General features: G+C 40.1%; 1 long non-coding RNA gene and 1 pseudogene across 2 annotated transcripts in view; both read right to left on the bottom strand.

Annotated features, from left to right (window-relative positions):
- The window catches only part of LOC135275896 (uncharacterized), a 45,936-nt gene extending 32,277 nt beyond the window's left edge, over positions 1–13,659 (bottom strand). For both annotated transcript variants that reach the window (XR_010343483.1, XR_010343484.1), the window contains exon 1: positions 13,270–13,659. This is a non-coding gene — a long non-coding RNA (uncharacterized LOC135275896). The remainder of the gene's footprint in view (positions 1–13,269) is intronic.
- LOC135275953 (U6 spliceosomal RNA) lies at positions 488–600 on the bottom strand (annotated as a pseudogene).
- Positions 13,660–20,325: the final 6,666 nt, after the last annotated feature.

Here is a 20,325-nt window from a genome sequence, read left to right as displayed (position 1 = left end):
CTAATTCATAATTATAACTAAATTTATATATAAATATCTCTAGATAATATAATTGTCCCCTATTACTGAGCTCATCAATCACACCAAGAGCAGAAAATTAACAGATGTCAAAACCTGGCTTGGACAACCACCACTCCTTCTCCACCTCCTCAAACTCTGAGCCAGCACATCTGTGCCAGGATGCTGGATCTCCATGGTCCTCTCCAACTAACACACAAGAAGACAACCCTGCTTTTATTGTTTTTAAGGTTTATGAGGGAAATGCAAGTTGACATTTTCCCATTTCCAAGACATGTACTAACAACATATTTGCATGTAACATCCCATATGTTACTCAGCTCTGTTCTCATTTCATACATCACCATACATCAATAGTTTTACAGTGATAATCACAATTTTAATACTGGGTATCTCCTGTTTTGGTTTGACTCACACTGCTTCCTTGGAGCTGATCAAGAAATAGTCAAATGACTTTCCAGGGGCAATGCAAAATATGGAATGCTGTATGAATTTGTGAGTCATCCTTAGGCAGCAGCCATGCTTATGCTTATCTGCTCCCTATTAATCCAATTTTAAAGTATATGCTGCTGAAACAAGCAAAAAACCCTGTTTTATACATGGATACTCATGAGTCATAGATGAAGCTTAGCTCTGTTCAATCCAACTCACCTACTTGAGATTCAGAGAATTTTATCCAATGGCTTCCTGTGAAGTGGAACTTTAAAATATATTTGAAACTTGAGGTAGATATGCAAATAGCCTGGGAGTTTTTTATTACTATAGAAATGGATTACTTGAGGGGCCAACTGCAAGTTGGTTCCCATTGCTCTGTGGAAAGATAACATGGAACCTTCTGCTATCTAACCAAAGCTGCTGCACAGGATATAAAAAAGCCTCAAGATACAAATCTGATAGCAAAAGGGAAAGGGAATGCTAATCTCTTCCTGCAACATTATTTGAACATCTCTAACTGGTGGGAACAATCTCAACTAGAGAAAAGACCAACAGTGTCTCAAAGGATAACTTACCATGAAGGCCTAGGCTAAGTCTAGCTAAGATGTGGGCTCCAAATAATGTTTTTAGTGTAGGGGAAGCATCAATTTGCTCACTATTTGTGTGGGTAAAGCTAGGAGACCCAGATCCCAGAGCAGGGTGCTGAGAAAAATGGCTGAGCATAAGTACATAAATTAATAAACACCGTAGCTTTGAACACTATGCATGAATCACCATGAAAACTGAGGGGTCTGAATCAGTGAATGCATCCTGGTGGCAAAGGTCAATCATTATCAGATTGCAGGACCAGTTACAATGGCAACAATACAGCAAGTGAATCCATGAAAACAACAGAATAATTAAAATGGCCTATTTTCCCCCTTCTGACTTGTAAAGAAAGACTGCCTTCCTTGGACTTAGAAAACACCTTAGCTTCTTGGAAAATTCAAAGAAGGAAGACACGGGAGATAGCCCCAGGGGACAATACAAGATTTTCTGCTAAATTGAACATCTGAAGACCCAATAACTCATTAGAAAAGTCAGGCCAGGCATGGTAGCTAACACTTTGAGAGGCCAAGGCAGGAGGATTACTTATGCTCGGGAGTTCAAGACCAGCCTTGGCAACATAGTGAGACCCTGCCTCAAAAAAAAAAAAAAAAAAAGAAGAGAAAGAAATGAAGAAAAAAGAAGTCAAAGATGTGGCTCTATTTTTATCTGATGCATGGCAATTATACTTAGAATAAAATGAACCACATTGAGATCCCTAGGCATAAAGGTCTTAAAAGTCCTGAAAGGGTCTTGCATTCTACTTCTAACTAATCTAGCCTTCTGCTTGACTTCTAGCTAAAAAGTGGACTAACTCTTGCTATTTCAAACTATCTGAACCAAACTATGAACTCTCACTTAATCTATAAGATTCAATGGTTGCAATTATTTTAAACATCAATTTAGTATTAACTGGCCTTTTAATACAAACACTTACCTTGTCAAACCATGATAAATAGCACAATCTTCTGCATCTCACAATACATAACTTGAGTAAAGACATTAATATTTTGCTGCAGAAAAATATTGACAATATCTGATGAGCCATAATGTACAGGAAGCATGACGGCTGCTCTAAAATAACAAAGAAATAACTCCATTCAAGAACTTTAATAAAGTCATTACTAAACAGCTAGTTTGATACACTCTATCAATTTAATATCCTGCCTGTCAATGTAGACATAATAACCATTTACATATGCTAGCTTGTGTCTATAAGCATCTTGGCTGCTCAAGTGTTCATCTTTGTAAATTATCACCAAAGCTAAAAGGGATGACAAGGAAGTCTCTTGTTCCACTGGGGTATGACATAATACAAGTTGCTAACTTATAGTCCCTTGATGGCCAAAAAACTGTGCTGAGGTCATTCATCTAAAGTAGGCAAAGATTTAAATGAAGATTTCCCCATTGCTTTCCTAGTCTGATATATTGTAATTCATATCAGCTAGGAGTCAGATAAGAGCTATCTACAGCCTGAAAACAATAAATAATAACAATAATGGCAATACTAGTCAAACTAAAAGTCCACACTTCAAATATTAATAATACAAAAACCTTTAGCTAATATAAGATTACAAGACCAAAAACATCAGATTACAAATAACAAAAACTCTGTAAGAGAAAATGAATCCTACTATATGTTCTTTACGTTGCTTAGTCCAAATATTTGCTTTTCTACCCAATTTGTGTTGATATTTTTCACTATATGCCAATAATTATGTTAATCTTATTAATATTTCTGACTTGAATGACTCCACTCTAGAACACTCGTTTTTATTTTAAACAAGAACGACTGTACTGTCTCAGCCTATCAACAGCATGTATATTTGCTTGTTTTTTCCCTAAAAATTCTACCATTTGCAGTCTCTTGCAAATTAAAGCAAATAAAAGAGGTGTGTTTCCATCCTATAAAACAGGAAAAAAAATTTCAAAAAATTAGAAATTTCTCAAGTGAACTAAAAATCTCTAAGATGTTTGAACTTCAACATACAATATAGAAAGGAAGGAAATGAAAACCAGTCCCTTCCTTCTCACTCTGTGCTTTCTGAAGCACTGCTCTTTGCCTTGCAAGCACCCCTCTTCTGCCTCCCCGCATTAACTGTGGTCATCACCAAAACTCCCTTCAAACATACCAGTCCCAAGAATCCTTGCTTTGATCACAGCACTTAGCATGGTATATTGTAATCACTTCATTGTTTCCCACTGAAACCAAGATTTTCTTGAGGGTAAGGCCTATATCTTTTATCTCTATAGCCCCGAAAACCTAAAACATAGTAGCAAATACTTTAAGATTTTTACATAAATTAAGATCTAAATTGTTATCTCTAGAGCAGTCTTTCTTAAACTATATTCCAAAGAATATTTGCTTATTGTAACCCAAGAGAAAGACTCCATGATAATCTGCATATGAGAAGTATTACAAAAGTGTATTTTATATCCAATAATCAAGAAATCTCTTGAACTTTACCTAATACCCATTTGACAATACATTTTGTGGCAAATATTACCATTTAAGGAATTAAGAGTCTCAGAGATACAGTTTCCAGAGCTTCCCAATACAGCTGGAGGTTTCCTCTGGGTGGTACAAACTTGCTTGATTTGCTTCTATCAATGATATCAGGATCCCAGATGCCAATGTCAGGCACTCCTGCTCCAAATGGGTCACTAAGGAAATGAGCTCTGAATTAAGAGTGATTGGCTTCTAATGTACATATTTTCCATATTATTAAATAGTCCATGGGTTTCTTTTAATACAAGAGAACAGATTTTCATGTTAACTGTTACAAAGCTCAGTATGTTCTGTGTAAGAGAGAGAGAGGTTAAAAAACTTAAAAATAAATATTTTAAAAAACCAAAGCTCAGTAAGAAATTCTATTTTCAATTGTAATGGTAATGCTGGGACCCTAATGCAACTCTACTTTTTAAATCCATTTTTACTGGTTTCCATTTAAATGGCTATTTAAAGTTATTTTTTATTTTAGGCTAAATATAAAGCAAATACAAATATAATGGCTTATCATAAAAGTTCTCATCCTGATCCATATGGCTTATTTCTAGCATAATGAAAGTCAATAAGTCACTTGCATTTTTAAGGAAGACTGCTAAGGAGAAAGATATAACGTCTGCAATTTTCATAACTATCCAACTATAACCAGGAATAACCTAAAAGAAACTTCTAGGCATTCATATGGGAAGATGATTATTTGTGGTATAGATAAAGAAAAAGAGATTTAAACTAAATTCTAAAATTCAACCCCATAACTGAGGGATTTATATGATCTATAGACTGTATATTGTAAACAAATGCACATTGACTTAAAAGCCTTGAAATCTTTATCAAAATATACTACAACATAAGAGTTGTAAACTCAAATACTTACAAGGACAAAGGAAGGTGATCTGAGTAAGGAAAGTACTGACGTGGCGCAGCAGCAGCTGGAGCATATACGCCTTTTATAAAGGAGCATCCTCTGCACAGCAGCAAGCTGGAGCATATACGCCTTTTATAAAGGAGCATCCACCGCACAGCAGGCCAACAGTGACAGAAACTCAGGGGACACCATAGTTTATTTTTTAAGACAAGTCTGAAGTCCAGATTTCTGCATAAGTCTTTTAAATTTTACATATTGGCTCAATTTATAGAGGCAAACAAATCTGTGCACATTTAGAATATAGCCCTTTTATTTTTATATTTGCTATGAATGTGTAACTAAATGGTTGTGTATAATCCAAGTATTTGCATGTAAAATATTTTCTTTCTCTAGTATCATATGTTTTACCAAAAAAAATCAGGCCCTCATATATAATAAAAATTACTATTAAGAATCATAATACCCACTTCAAGAATTTTTCCAACATGTATTCATTTACAATCTATGTGTATATAATTTTCCCAGATTGTTAGCCAAATCGATAGCTTATATGACTGCCAACACTAAATTATTAAAATAATTTCTATGGAAATTCTCTTAATCAAAAGAATTTTTATTTATATCAAATTTATATCAACTTCATGGATTTCAGGGTGCAAAGCTGACATCCTGGTTATGCTAAAGATCTATAAACTTAACAGACATACTGAGATAGTTCATAATACAACTTCAACTAAAAAAAAAAAATTAGGATTGGCTATTATTTGAGAAAACCCAACTTGTAATGAACATTTGTTGACACATAATCACTTGTATGGTGACAAAGGGACATGAAATCACTAAAGAGTCAGCTTCTACTTATTGAAAGATTACCCATAAGCAAATTTTTAAAAACTCTCTGAATAGCAGGGAATGACTAATGGTGGGAAAAAATGGTGTTATTCTGTAAGCTGAGAGATACTGCCAATAATATTCCCTTTCACTTCCCAGTCACAGGCAGAGAAAGACAGGTAAGTCAGGCTGATCTTACTGAAAAGGAGAACTCTGAAGAAAGTAGCAACTAGCAAATGCCAACTCTTCTAGAGATGTTTTACATTTTTTTTGAGATACAGAATGTATATGTTACACTTATCTATTCTCGGGTTCTTAAACAGGAGTGTATCCAAACCTGAAGGTTTTTCTTGTTTGTTTGTTTGCTGTTTTTGTGGTTAGAGATAAGAGTCTCACTATGTTGCTCGAGCTGGACTCAAACTCTTAGGTTCAAGCTGGGACTAACGGAACATGCCACTGTGCCCAGTTTCAAGAAAACATTTTTAAACATACACATTCAGGCCTCATTAGATCTATTACATCCAAAGCTTCAGGGGAAAGACTAAAATTTTAAACAAAATTTGCTCAGGTCACTATAATGCACAATTCTGAGACTTCGTGCAGCAGGCAATCACTTCAGTCTCATCCCTCACCCACACGGCTAATTCCCTTTATCAGTTGTAGATGTGGCCAAAAAGGAAAAGAGTAAGAGACAGAGTCATTTATTAAATCTACATTTAATTTTCATGGGTATGAGCAGAACAGGGACAAATAAACTCAAAATAATAGCTTATTTTGCTATTAATAAGCTCCTTATCTCCCATGTTTCCATCAAGACATTCTAGATTTGAGAAGAAAGTTTAGACTCTTAGATCTAAGTGGCTGTCTCTGCCTGGATGGGTAATAAGTCAGTTAATAATTTGTTTCATCTCCTGTTGAGTGTTTCTCATATTGTCACCACATGTTCACTGCCAATATGGTTTCCTCGGAGTCCTCCTAAAATTAATCTCTAGGCATGTTTCAACTCACTCTCTATTTCAAACCAAAATGTATTAGCCCCAAAGCTAAAGAGCATCTTGTCTCAACACATAAACTGGAAGAACAGCAAACTAAAAAAAAACTCTTCTTGGCACTTTCCCCTATTACCTAATTTCCAAGCGACCTGCGTACTCCTGATGGCTCTCCTTTTCCCTTCCCATTTTTCCCTCTTAAGCCTCGCCACTGAGAGATGATACATCAGGTTTTTAGAAAATTGTCAGCAGCAGCAAGATGTCTATTTATTCTAAGTTGCTTTGGTTTTGTTTGAGTTTTAAGATAAAGCCTATTTTCAGGGCATATTTTCTTTCCTGTGTTGTTTTACATTAATGAGGGGGGTAGGAACCCCTGCATTTAAAAAAAAAATTGAAAAGGTTTTACCTTTAAGAAATTCACAAGTATTTTCCAAAGTGTATTTTAAAAATAAAATACAAAAAAGTTGTGCCCTTTAATGCTTCTTTCAAAGTATCATTATTTAAAATTTGATTTTAGATAATTAAGCTATTTCAAAATAACTTAATTTCCTTGCATTCAGTGAATGCTTGAGCTTCCAAATATAAAACATTGAACCTTACCTATGTCAAGGTTAAAACAAATATTTTGAAAAGAAAGTTGATTGATCTACACCTTGTCCATTGCTTCAATATTTGCATCACGAGTAAGCAGTTTTTCTGCCAGTAACATACTCTCATTAAACCCAGTAAAATGGAGAGCAGTGATGCCGTAGGTATCCTTAAGATGTGGGCTGGTGGAGGAGAGACCCAAGATGGCTGATCACTAGCAGCTTGGGATTGTAGCTCTCAGTAAAAGTGCAGAGAGCGAGAGGACGCCACACTTTCAGACAAATTTTTGTTGCTCACAGACCAGGAGATTCCCAGTAGAGGAGCCCCACGGGTCACCAGCACAACTCTTGTGGCCAGCACGGCAGTTTTGCTGGCACCTTGGCACAGCGTTTCTTGGTGCAGAGTGAGCGGGACTGGGTCCCCTTTTGGCCGATGTTGTTTGGAGCTCCGGGAAGACAGAGTCACCTATAGAGCTGATTGAAGGACGGACTCAAGAAGGGAGCTAGACCGGAGATTCCTGGGCAGAAAAGCACCATCAATCTTAACACCGCTGTTTTGGTCGGCACAGTGGATTGCTCAGATTTCAGGGCTGGGAATCAACAAGTTAGACGTCCACTCAGAGACCTAATTTGAAAGTTGGTAATCACAAACACGACAGGTGGATAAATTTACAATGATGGGAAGAAAACAGTGTAAAAAGGCTGAGAATACCCAAAATCAGAATGCCTCTCCCTCTGCAGGGGATCACAGTTCCTCATCAGCAACGGAACAAGGCCTGATGGAGAATGACTGCATTCAATTAACAGAAGTAGGCTTCAGAAGGTGGATGATAAGAAACTTCTGTGAATTAAAAGAACTTGTTCTAACCCAATGCAAAGAAACTAAGAACTTTGAAAAAAGGTTTGACAAAATCCTAATGAGAACAGACAATTTAGAGAGGAATATAAGTGAATTAATGGAGCTGAAAAACACAATACGAGAACTTCGCAAAGTATGCACAAGTTTTAACAGTCGAATTGATCAAGCAGAAGAAAGGATATCAGAGGTCGAAGACCAACTTAATGAAATAAAACGAGAAGTCAAGATTAGAGAAAAAAGGATAAAAAGGAATGAGCAAAGTCTCCAAGAAATATGGGACTATGTGAAAAGACCTAATCTACGTTTGATAGGTGTACCTGAATGTGATGAAGAGAATGAATCCAAGTTGGAAAATACTCTTCAGGATATCATTCAGGAAAACTTTCCCAACTTAGTAAGGCAGGACAATATTCAACTCCAGGTAATACAGAGAACACCACAAAGATATTCTTCAAGAAGACCAACCCCAAGGCACATAATCGTCAGATTCATTAGGGTTGAAATGAAGGAGAAAATACTAAGGGCAGCCAGAGAGAAAGGTCAGGTTACCCACAAAGGGAAGCCTATCAGACTTACAGCAGATCTCTCAGCAGAAACCCTGCAAGCCAGAAAAGAGTGGGGGCCAATATTCAACATCCTTAAAGAAAAGAACTTTCAACCCAGAATTTCATATCCAGCCAAATTAAGCTTCACAAGCAAAGGAAAAATAAAATCTTTTGTGAACAAGCAAGTACTTAGAGATTTCACCACCATCAGGCCTGCTTTACAAGAGCTTCTGAAAGAAGCACTACACATATAAAGGAACAACCAGTATCAGCCTTTCCAAAAATATATCAAAAAGTAAACAGCATCAACATAATGAAGAACTTACATCAACTAATGGGCAAAACAGCCAGCTAGCCTCAAATGGCAGTATTAAACCATATATATTATTAACTGGATAAAAAGCCAAAACCCTTTGGTACGCTGTATCCAGACCCATCCCACATGCAAAGATACACAAAGACTCAAAACAAAGGGACGGGGGAAGATTTACCAACCAAACAGAGAGCAAAAATAAATAAATAAATAAAAAGCAGGAGTTGTAATTCTCACCTCTGATAAAATAGACTGTAAAGCAACAAAGACTTGAACTCAGACCCGGAACAAGTAAACTTAATAAACATTTATAGAACTCTCCACTTCAAATACACAAAACACACATTCTTATCAGTACCATATCACACCTATTCCAAAAGTGACTACATAATTGGAAGTAAATCACTCCTCAATAATTGCATAGCATTTCATAGGTTTAAATGAAATATTGGTTGGCTGCTTATTTTCTTCCCTTATTCCTTCCTGTCTCCATTGTTAAACACAATTATTGGCTTAAAGGGTTTTTCAATACCCATTTTTAGACTGCATTCTAGCCTGGGCAATAAAGCAATATTCCCGTTCTCTCTCCCTCTTTCTCTTCCTTTTTCTTCCTCTTCATTTTTTAATTTCTTTTTTTTCTTCTAAAAAAAAAAGAAATTATTGTATCAACAGAAAGACATTTCTGCAATTAGAAAAAGATGTAGGTTGGTGCCATGTTTCGGCAGAATGATGGCACAAGTCTCTTCCTGGCAATGTACAGCCTGTCCATATTAGACCAAGAAATAGATTGTAAATTCTAAGAATTCAAAATACACATTCCACAAGTTTCACCAACTAGTTATATTTAAATAAGACAAATTTATTTAAATTTTATACATATAAATCAAACCCATATCGTGCTGAAAGTGCTGACTACTATATACCTATATTAAAGGTGTTCTGTTTTGTTTGCCACAAATGTCAACCTGGTATTTTCTGTTCACCAGGAGAGTGACCACTTCCACACAGCCACTGGCACAGGCCAAACGTAGAGCAGCAGTACAAGAGTGAGAGGGCCTTTTAGGAAAGTGTAGTGCAGTATCTCAAAACATACAGTCATTGCATAATTGTAAATATTGAATAGCATGTTTTTCCTCTTCCTTATTTTTCTTGAACAAAGTACAATACTTATTAGCTCTTATTGCTCACTACCTTAATGAAAACAGCAGCCTATTTGAATAGAAAGAGCTCAGTCTTTGGATTCAGTTCAACTAGGGTTTCAGTCCTACTTTAAACTCTGTCATTTACCAGCTATTACTTAGCCTTTCTGTGCCTCAACTTCCTCATTAATAAAAACAACAATAATAGCTATCTCATAGGACATCATGATGCTTAAATGAGAAACTATGTAAAGTATTTAAAATGGTTCCTTCAGCAACAACTCAAAATTGTTAGGTTTTTGTTTTTTGAGACAAGTCTCACTCTTTTGCCCAGGCGGGAGTGCAATGGTGTAATCATACCTCACTGTAGCATGGAACTCCTGGGCTCCAGTGATCCTCCATACACGGCCTCCTGAGTAGCTGGGACTACAGATGTGGACCGGCATGCCCAGCTACTAATGTGAAATTTTATGCAGAGCAAGAATCTCATTTTGTTGTTCAGACTGGTCTCAAACTCCTGGCATCAAGCGATCCTCCCACCTCAGCCTCCCAGAGTTCTAGGAGTATTTCTATTACTACTACTTAACAACAAAATTTTAATTAAGTAAAATAAAACAATTATACTTACTTTGTAGGATGACTTAAAGAGTAGGTCACATTTTAACACCTCTGATATCTGAATGTCACTTATAATTCATGATTTATTACAACTATAATTGGTAGCATTTTAAAAATTATTGTATTGAAATATATAATAATGGGGCATCACACAATCCATGAGTCCTTACATTAAGTAGCATATGGTATACTCAGCAGATCTAGGGCAGTTCTAGGGATATAACTGGCACTTAAATACATTTCAGTTCTTAAAGGTACTATGGGGAAAAACACTGAAATAACAGTAACACATTTTTTTAACAAATTAATTCTTGGGTTTTTCAAACAACTTGAAGTCAAAGGAAACTCATGATTCAAATGAATAGGTATGGATCATTTAATTCAACACTTATATTTAGAGAATATATGCACATCAGACTTTCTGATGATTAATATTAGTGTTTTCCCAAGACTGATAAACTTTTGAAAGGGCAGTTAAAGGTTATCTTCTACTATTTTCTAACTTCAGAAATTCTTTCGTTTGAAAGATGGGAGATAAAGTTTAAATGAGATTAAGTCCTAATATCCCCGTTTCAAATCTCTCAGCTTGTGCAGACAGGGCAGGTAAACATGAAGTTTTTAAGGATGGAAGGGTCCTGAGATAGTAGAATATGTCTGCCACATAATAGGTACTCAGGTTATGTTTGATGAATAAATTGAATGAAAGAATGGATAAATACAGATGGGGAGTTCAATATTTTTAAATAAACTCCTATAAAGCAGTATTTTTGCAATAGTAATCATTTATATTTATTTTCAAAGAATACAAGTAAAACCAAATGATTAATCTATCATTGTTTGCATATATAAGGTAATCTACATGTAAGAAAAATATATGTACATAATAAAATATATACATAAAATCTGGAGACAGATAAAAACATTCCCTTTATTTCTGAAGAGGCTAAAAGTTCAAAAATAATAACACACAACAATAATAATAATGATAAAAAATAGAAAGTGAGAAATTATTTTTATCTGGGCAAGATTCATATTCCTTTTCCCAAGAATTATTCCATTAATAATAAACTTTTACTAGAAGTGTTGTTCATGCTCACTGCAGCAATCACAGATAAGAAAAACTTTGCTTAAAATGCAAATGCCCAGAAATTAGAAATGTTATCATACTTTGTACACATTTTTTTTTTGTTAACACAAGACCATAGTATGTTTACGTGTATGTATAATCAACTGATTCTTTTTTCCTTGCTGGCTGTAACAAAATACATATTGGCACGTCAACATACTTCTATACCTATTGTCACATTCAATGGTCACATATTATTCCATCCTATGGCTGCAATAGAAATTTACTTATAGAATTCATTCAATCTGTTCTTTTTAAAATAAGTGCTGCAAAAAACAAAGTGCATGTATCTCTACTTCCTAAGGGCATTTTAGTGTAATGGAATGGATGGGTAAATAGTATACACATTTTTTAAATGTAGTACTTACCACCAATCTGTCTATTTAAAAAGTTATCAGCAACTTAAACTTTCAGCAGCAGCACAAAACATCCTCACACATATTGTGGACAGTAAACAGTTTCATTCCTCTTTTAATTTAAATTCTTATACCAGAAACGCACAGGATTTTTTCCTATGTACATAAGTAACTTGTAAATCTGCAAAAAAGTTGTTTGCCCGCTTTTATTAGAGCTTTTGATTTGAATTTCCTGTAAAATGAAGATGCGCTTTTCATCTAATGTGTATATATGTAACTTTCCATCTAGTTTGTATATATAACTGGTATACATATAACATTATGTATGTAATATATATGCTATACATACCAGTACTATACATATCACGTGATATATAATACAATGAATTCCCTGTAAAATGAAAACACACTTCTCATCTGAATATGTATATAATATAGGAAATACTTTTCAAGTATGTTTTCTTTCATTTCTTTTTTTTTCTGATATACAGGCAGTTTTAATGTTTAGTTTGCTAAATCAACCTTCAGAATGCCTGCCTCTGAGGTCATTCTTAGGAAGGCCTTTGTCAACATAAAATATACCTGTAAAATGAGCATTTGTGTTTTCTTCTGGTATTTTTCTCACTTGCATATGTAAAAGTTTCAATCTGTGTTCCATCAGGCACTCATGTTTGTGATACAAAATTTCATTAGTTTTCTTCAAAGAGCGGGCATTTTTTCATTAATAATTCATCCTTTCCTATTCATATCTGTGAACATTATCAATCCTTACATATATCATATCATTTCAGTGTTTCTGAATTTCCTATTCTGTTCTATGCATTTATCTGCATTTTCAGCTGTTAGTAAACAATTAATTATAGAAATTAATAGCACATTTTAATATCTAGAGAAGCCAGTATTTTTTCAGTCCATTACACAATTATTTAAAATGTCATCACAATAGTAAAAGACAGCAGGTGTCGTGCAAAAATGTTAAAACCTTGATATTTTCATTCGGTTTACGTAAAATTGATACACACAGAAAGAGCTCACATTTTGAGAAAAATGTGTCTTCTCATTCAAGAACACAAAACCCATCTCCCACTTCCAAGTTTCCCTCTAAGACCCTTCAGTAAAGAACCGAGCAGTTCTGAGAAATTTGATAGAACTGCTGTAAAACGAGCAGTTTTGTCTGAGAAATTTTCGCCTACTTAAAATGACTCCCGGTATTTTTGATAGGGGACTGAGTTCTCTCAGTAGGGACCTCCTGTAATGTTTAAAACACCACGTTCTAAACGTGAACGTTAAAAATAACAACACTGCATATGCCTAACTTAGTGAGTTAAACCACTCACATTCTCCACGAAGTGCTCCAGCCGGGGAATTAGGAGGGATAAAGCAGCTGAGGCTCATTTGGCTCCGCTGCTCCGAGGGTGCCCGGCGCCCTCCAAGGCCCCGTTCCAGGGGGGAAGCCGGGCCTAGGGAACCCTCCCACCCCGGGCTGAGCCCTGCTACCTGTGCGGTTGTCCCAGGCGTCCAGGTCTCCGCTCCTGCACGCCAGGCAGCTCCACCTCCGCGGCGTCGCCCCTGACAGCCTCCCTGTGGATCTTCCGCGGTTCCGCGTCCCGGATTTGGTGCCCAGAAGCGGTGTAGACGGGGTCTGTGGAGCCCAGGACCTGAGGTTCTGCTCTGCCTTGGTCCATGGCTCCCGCCGAGGAACTTCTTCAAGGTGGTGACTTCTTCTCAGACCCCCAACAACCAGCTGCTGAGCCATGGCTTCTCCCACCCACACCTGGCGCCAACCCCAATCTGCAATCCCAAATCTGCTTTCTAGCCCAGAATCCGAGATCCAGCCGGGTCCACTACAGCCTTCAGCAGCAACACTCGCAGCCTACGACCTCTCAGACTGAGGGAGCCCCGCAAAGCCCTTAGGCGCGCGCCTGCGCCGCGGTGGCCGCCCGGCCCGGAAGCCGCTCCCAGACATGCGCAGGCAGGTGGGGCTGCAGCTCGGGGCAGGCACAGCTGCGCTCCGGGTTCACCTGTGCTCGCCCGGGCTGCCCGAGGACCACAGGTGCAGGATCTCAAGCGCAATTTTTATATCACAAACATGAGTTCCTGATGGAACATTATCAATCCTTACATATATCTCATGTAAGGGAGGAGGGAGAGGCCTGTCTGACCCTGCGGCCTCCCCGCTCCTCAAAGGGAGATCGGATCTGGCATGGGCACTCCGCAGCACTGGAGCAGCTTCGCGGATGGCCTGGCTTCAGCGCTGAAACTCTGGCCCCAGGGTCTGCCTGGCAGGTGTCGCGGAGCGGGAGATGCATGGAAAGTCAGGGTTTGCTCCTTCCGCCAGCGGCCCCCACTGCTGCCAATTGTCGGTTGCGCAGTTTTCAGGTGCAGCTCTCGTACTAGTGTGGGATGGTGGAGCTTCCCTTGGGTGGCATCACGGTCGCTGAGTGCACAGCCCATCCGGCCTGAGGGTTCGCTCCTCTTGGACACCTGTCCGGATCCTGGACCCCTGCGCTGGGCACTCTTCATCCACACCGATGAGGCTGAGCGGCTGCTGGTGGGCCGACCACCTGACTTTGCCGCCTGGGCGCCCAGACTTGGGATTCATGCTGCTGGAGGTGTGGGCCTGGTCTGGGGTGTCCAGCCACTTGCTACTCCCATGCCACGTCTAGGCTGCAGGGGTGACTTGGGCGCCAGCAGTGGATGGGGGGCCGGGTACCTGATGTCCTCAGGGTCAAGTGCATTGCCTGCCCACCTGAGGGTCTGCTCTGCCTTGGCCTCCTCCAAGAGTGCAGGGGCCATCAGGTGGCAATTTAGGAATGCTTAAATTGAAGGAAATATTCTTTATCTCTCTTTGAGAAATAAATGGTGATTTTGTTTTGTTTTTGATACTCAGCTACAGCACAAAACAAAGGTGATGCAGAGGTGAAGGTCCACAGCCAGTTCCTCTGTCGATTACCTCCAGACCTAAATGTTCAACATAACTGCTTTGCTTGTCACTTTCACCTCAACACTTACATAAGCCTACAGATCTGTTCAATCACAACTGTTGGATTTAGAATTATTTAATACACAATTATTTCATAATAATTTAATACACAAACTACTTTTAATAGTTTACCATCTCTGCAATCCTGAATTATTCATTTTTTTCTTTGTTTATAAAACCATTGCTATAGTAAGATCAAAATCACAAAACTCACATTTCATTTGGTTAAAAAAACATTAAAACATTATACGTGAAAGATGAGAAAATGTATTTGTTTCATCATAAAAATTATGGGTTTGCAAAATTTTTATATGTTTAGCTACATTCCTGTGATTCAACTTTGACCGCTCAAATCTTATGTCCTCATATTTCAAAACCAATCATGCATTCCCAACAGTCCCACAAGTCTTATTTCAACGTTAACTCAAAAGTCCACAGTCCATAGTCTCATCTGTGAAAAGGCAAGTCCCTTCCACCTGTGAAGCTGTAAAATCGAAAGCAAGCTAGTTACTTCCCTTGAATATGAACTTAGTGCCCTGCTTCTGTAAGTAGAATACAGCAGAAATGTTGCTCACAACCTGCCAAAGTTAGGTCATAAAAGATGATAGTGTTTCCACGTGACTCTCCTTCCTGGGATGGGTGCACTTAGAACCCATTCACCACTTTGTGAAAAAGCCCAGACCATGTAGGGAGGTTACGTGTGAGTGTTCAGATAGCCCCAGCTGAGGCCCTAGCTGACAGCCCACATCAGGAGATATTTGAGCAAGGAAATCTTCAAGACTATTCAAACTCCATACTGTTTGAAGGCAACCACATCCTGAGCCAGAACTGCCTAGGTGAGTGTAGTCAGCCTCCAGAATTGTGAGAACACTAATAAGCATCACTGTAACTTTATACCTTGGGGTGGTTTTTTGGTGTGTGTGTGTGTGTGTGTGTGTGTGTGTGTGTGTGTATGTTTGTTTTCTGAGACGGAGTCTCACTCTGTCCCTTAGGCTGGAGTGCAGTGTGATCTCAGCTCACTGCAACCTCTGCCTCCAGAGTTCAAGTGATTCTCCTGTCTCAGCCTTCTGAGTAGCTAGGATTACAGGCATATGCTACTACACCTGGCTTTTTTGTATTTTAAGTAAAGACGAGGTTTCATCATGTTGGCCAGGCTAGTCTCTAACTCCTGACCTCATGATCCACCTGCCTTGGCCTCCCAACTGCTGGGATTACAGGCGTGAGCCATCCTGCTGTTACATAGCAATAGGTAGCAAATACACAAAGTCATCTTCCAATATAAATATTATGTCACTTTTCCACGTGACAGCATTTAATGGTTTAGAATTGAGTGTAAAATAAAGACAAAACCCAATCCTGAATCCATCTGACAAGGGATTAATAACCCTTGAGGATATAAGGAGCTCAGGGGATACAAAACCAATAGGAAAAAAAGCTCTAATAATCTGATTTAAATGGACAATAGGTCAGAATAAACATTTCTCAAAAGAAGACATACAAATGGCAAATGAATATGTGAAAAGGTGCTCAACGTCACTGATTATCAGAGAAATGCAAATTAAAACTACAATGAGCTATCGTCCCGCCACGGTTTTAATGGCTTATATCCAAAAGCCAGGCAGTAACAGATGCTAATGAGGATGTGGAGAAAAGGGAACACTGGTACACTATTGGTGGGAATGTAAATTAGTGCAACCACTATGGAGAACGGCTTGGAGGGTCCTCAAAACACTAAAAACAGTGCTACTTTATGACACGTAATTCTACTGCTGGGTACATACCCAAAAGAAAGAAAATCAGTATAGAAAGAAATATCTACATTTCTATATTTATTTCAACACTATTCACCGTAGCCAAGATTCGGAAATAATCTAAGTGTCCATTAACAGGTGAATGGATAAAGAAAATGTGGCACATATACACAATAGAATATTATTTGGCCATGAAAAAGAACAGAATCCTGTTATTTGCAACAACACAGGTAGAACTGGAGATCATTATGTTAACTAAAATAAGCCTGATACAGAAAGACAAATTTTGCATGCTCCCAGTCATTTGTGGGTGCTAAAAATTAAAACAATTGAACTCATGGAAATAGAGTAGAATGATGGTTACCAGAGGCTGGGGAGGGTAGTGGGCTGGAGGAGGTGCACAGGAATAATTAACGGGTACACAAATACAGTTAGAATGAATAAGATGTAGTACTTGGTAGGACAACAGAGTGACAATGGTAAACAATAATTTATTGTATATTTTAGAATAGCTAAAAGAGGCCAGGAATGGTGGCTTATGCCTGTAATCCCAGAACTTTGGGAGACCAAGGCAGGAGGATCACCTGAGGTCAGGAGTTCGAGACCAGCCTGACATGAAATGAAACACTGTCTCTACTAAAAATACAAAAATTAGCCGGGCTCGGTGGCGTGCACCTGTAGTCCTAGCTACTCAGGAGTGCAGTGGCGTGATCTCGACTCACTCCAACCTCCACCTCCTGGGTTCAATGGATTCTCCTGCCTCAGCCTCCTGGGTAGCTGGGATTAGAGGTGCACCACCATGCCTGGCTAATTTTTGTATTTTGTATTTTTAGTAGAGATGAAGTTTCACCATGTTGGCCAGGCTGGTCTCGAACTCCTGACTTCAAGCAATCTGCCCGCCTCGGCCTCCCAAAATGCTGGGACTACAGGCATAAGCCACCACACCTGGCTATTCATTCATTCTTATATTCATTAATTCCACTAATAACTACTGCCTGGTTATCATATCCCTGGCAGCATTCTAGGCTTTGGGGAGACAGCAATGAACAAAACAAAGTTTCTGCTTTCTGAATGGATCCATCATTCTAATGAGGGGGAGAGAGACAGGTGAGCCATAAACACACCAGTAACACAGACGGCACATCAAGTGGAAAGCACTATGAAGAATAAATACTAAAGCAGGTGCAGCCAGGTGTGGTGGCTCACGCCTATAATCTCAGCGCCTTGGGAGGCTGAGGTGAGTGGATCACTTGAGGTTAGGAGTTCAGCCTGGCCAACGTGATTAAATCCCATTTTTACTAAAATTACAGAAAAAATGAGCCAGGCATGATGGCACCTGCTTGTAATCCTAGCTACTCAGGAGGCTGAAGTGGGAGGATTGCTTGAACTTGGGTGTTAAATGTTGCAGTGAGCCGAGATTGCACAACTGCACTCCAGCCTGGGGAACACAGCAAGACTGTATCAAGAAAAAAAAGGAAAGGAGAAAGGAAAGAAAACGAAAGGAAAGAAAAAGCAGGTGTGGGTGTAAGGCGCGCTAGCATGAGCAGGGTTGCAGTGGTGGTGGTGGATAAGGCAATCAGGGAAGGCTTCTCTGTGAATGTGATAGAAGTGAGGGATGAGCCCTGGGGACTCCTAGGGAGAGATTTCCAACAGTGGGAACAGCAGGTGCAAAGGCCCTGGGGCTAGAGTATGCTGCAGGAGATCAGGGAACATTATAGAGACTCAGGAAGCTGGAGTGAAGCCAGGAGATGATGATGGGAGATGGGGATGATGGATACCAGAGCAAGGTGACAGGGACCTTGCCAGGTCACGACTTGGGCTTTGACTCTGAGGGAAGTGGGGAGATCACCTGAGGTCAGGAGTTCAAGACCAGCCTGGTCAACATAGTGAAACGCTGTCTCTACTAAAAATAAAAAAATTAGCCGGGTGTGCTAGCACCTGCCTATAATCCCAGCTACTCAGGAGGCTGAGGCAGGAGAATTTCTTGAATGTGGGAGGGGGAGGTTGCAGTGAGCCAAGATTGCACCACTGCACTCCAGCCTGTGCAACAGAGTGAGACTCCATTTGAAACACACACAGACACACACACACAAGTGGAGGGCTGGATTTGGCCTTGGGGTCATAGTTTGCCAGCTCCTGCCCAATCCATAGCTCCAGATGCATATATCCTGTGTCTTGGACATCTCTGTCCGGACCCTTTGGTGAGGCCCAGAGAGGGGAAGCAATTAGATCAATGTCACCCAGCAAGGCAGGGCAAAGTAGACAGGAGTCTAGTCTTCTCACTCTCAGTTGTCAGAGCCCCTCACTGCCAATCCCTAACACAACTCCTTGCCCCTCTCTTTACGTCCATTTCTATTTATTGATTAATGATTATTTATTGAGCACCTAGTATGTGCTTGACACTGAGCTGAACCCTTCTTCTCCCCCACTTCCCTGACCACTCCTGCATTCTCCATCATATTGCCCATGATGAATCGGGGACCCAAATGATCCCCAACTGCAATGCCTCCCTGATCCAAAACACCCCGACATTCTCACCTGATCCCCAAATGAAGTGTGGACTCCCGCAGGGAAGCTGTCCACATCTGGCCATAGGGGTACAGGCCTCTAGGACTCTCTCCAGCCAGTCTGGGTCAAGCTCCTGCCCGAGGCACACTTCCTCCACCACAGAGGTGTTCTGCACCCAGGCCTCCTGGAGCATGTAGGCCACTGAACACTAAAACACAACTTACTTTGGTCACAGAAGGATGATGGGGACAGAGGTATAACAGGTTTTGAGGAGCAGTGGGAGCTGGGCTCTTGGTGGACGGGTGGTGGAGAGAATGAATGAAGGCGAGCTTGGCTGAGATGGGGGGGTGGAAAGGCAGTGAGGAAGGAGGACTTTCAGGATGATGGGGACATCCTCGCAGACAGGCAGGGGGTGGCCTCACCTTGATGCTCACAAACCCCTCCACCTTTGACAGCTCCCCAAAGAGGACAGAGAGCAGGGAGGACTTCCCTGTCCCCACTGGACTGACTACAGCCAGGAAACAACCCTGGGGTATGTTGAGTTTTATTCTTTCAATGCAAGAAAGGAGACATGACCTTGGTTAGGGCCCAGCCCCCACCTTTGAGGAAGGGTGAGCCCCAGATAGAGCCGAGCTTCCCTGCTGTGGGAGTCTAGAGCACCTGTTCTTTTGGGCTGTTCTTTTCCCAGTCCTTGTCTAGATATTTAAGCAACCATCCTCTACACATCTGTGCCTGTGTGCATGCATACACACACACAAAGTATGCACACATGCATGCACATTTGCACACATACAATCATGCTAGCGTGCACAGCAACACACACAAGGTGGGCACACATCCACACACATAAGTGCAAGCGCATACCCAAGCAATCCATGCTCACATGCATACATGTGTGCACACATGCATGCCATGCACACACACGCATGCACGTCCACCCACGTGCACACACAGAGTTGGCAGGAGCCTGAGGGTTTCACCAGCCTGGCCTCCTGCTTTGGCTCTTGCAATAAATAGGCTCTTTCCTCCCCTCCCTGCCCCTGCTCTTGGTCCCTCCCCACTCCTGTCCGTGTCCCATAGCCCATCCTCCACCCCGTGACCAGAGGGATTTGTTAAAACCCAAGTCAGGAGTGGCTCATGCATGTCATCCCAGTACTTTGGGAGGCCACGGTGGGCAGATCACCTGAGGTTGGGAGTCCAAAACCAGCCTGACCAATATGGAGAAACTTCGTCTCTACTAAAAATACAAAAATTAGCTGGGCGTGGTTCTCCAGCTTGGATGACAGAGTGACTCCATGTCAAATAATAGTA

The sequence above is a fragment of the Aotus nancymaae genome, unplaced genomic scaffold, assembly GCF_030222135.1.
Source record: "Aotus nancymaae isolate 86718 unplaced genomic scaffold, 86718_ANA_hifiasm-v0.15.2.pri h1tg000019l, whole genome shotgun sequence".
NCBI classification, from domain to species: domain Eukaryota; kingdom Metazoa; phylum Chordata; class Mammalia; order Primates; family Aotidae; genus Aotus; species Aotus nancymaae.
Note: the sequence above shows the minus strand (reverse complement) of the source record. Positions and strands in the feature narration are given on the sequence as shown.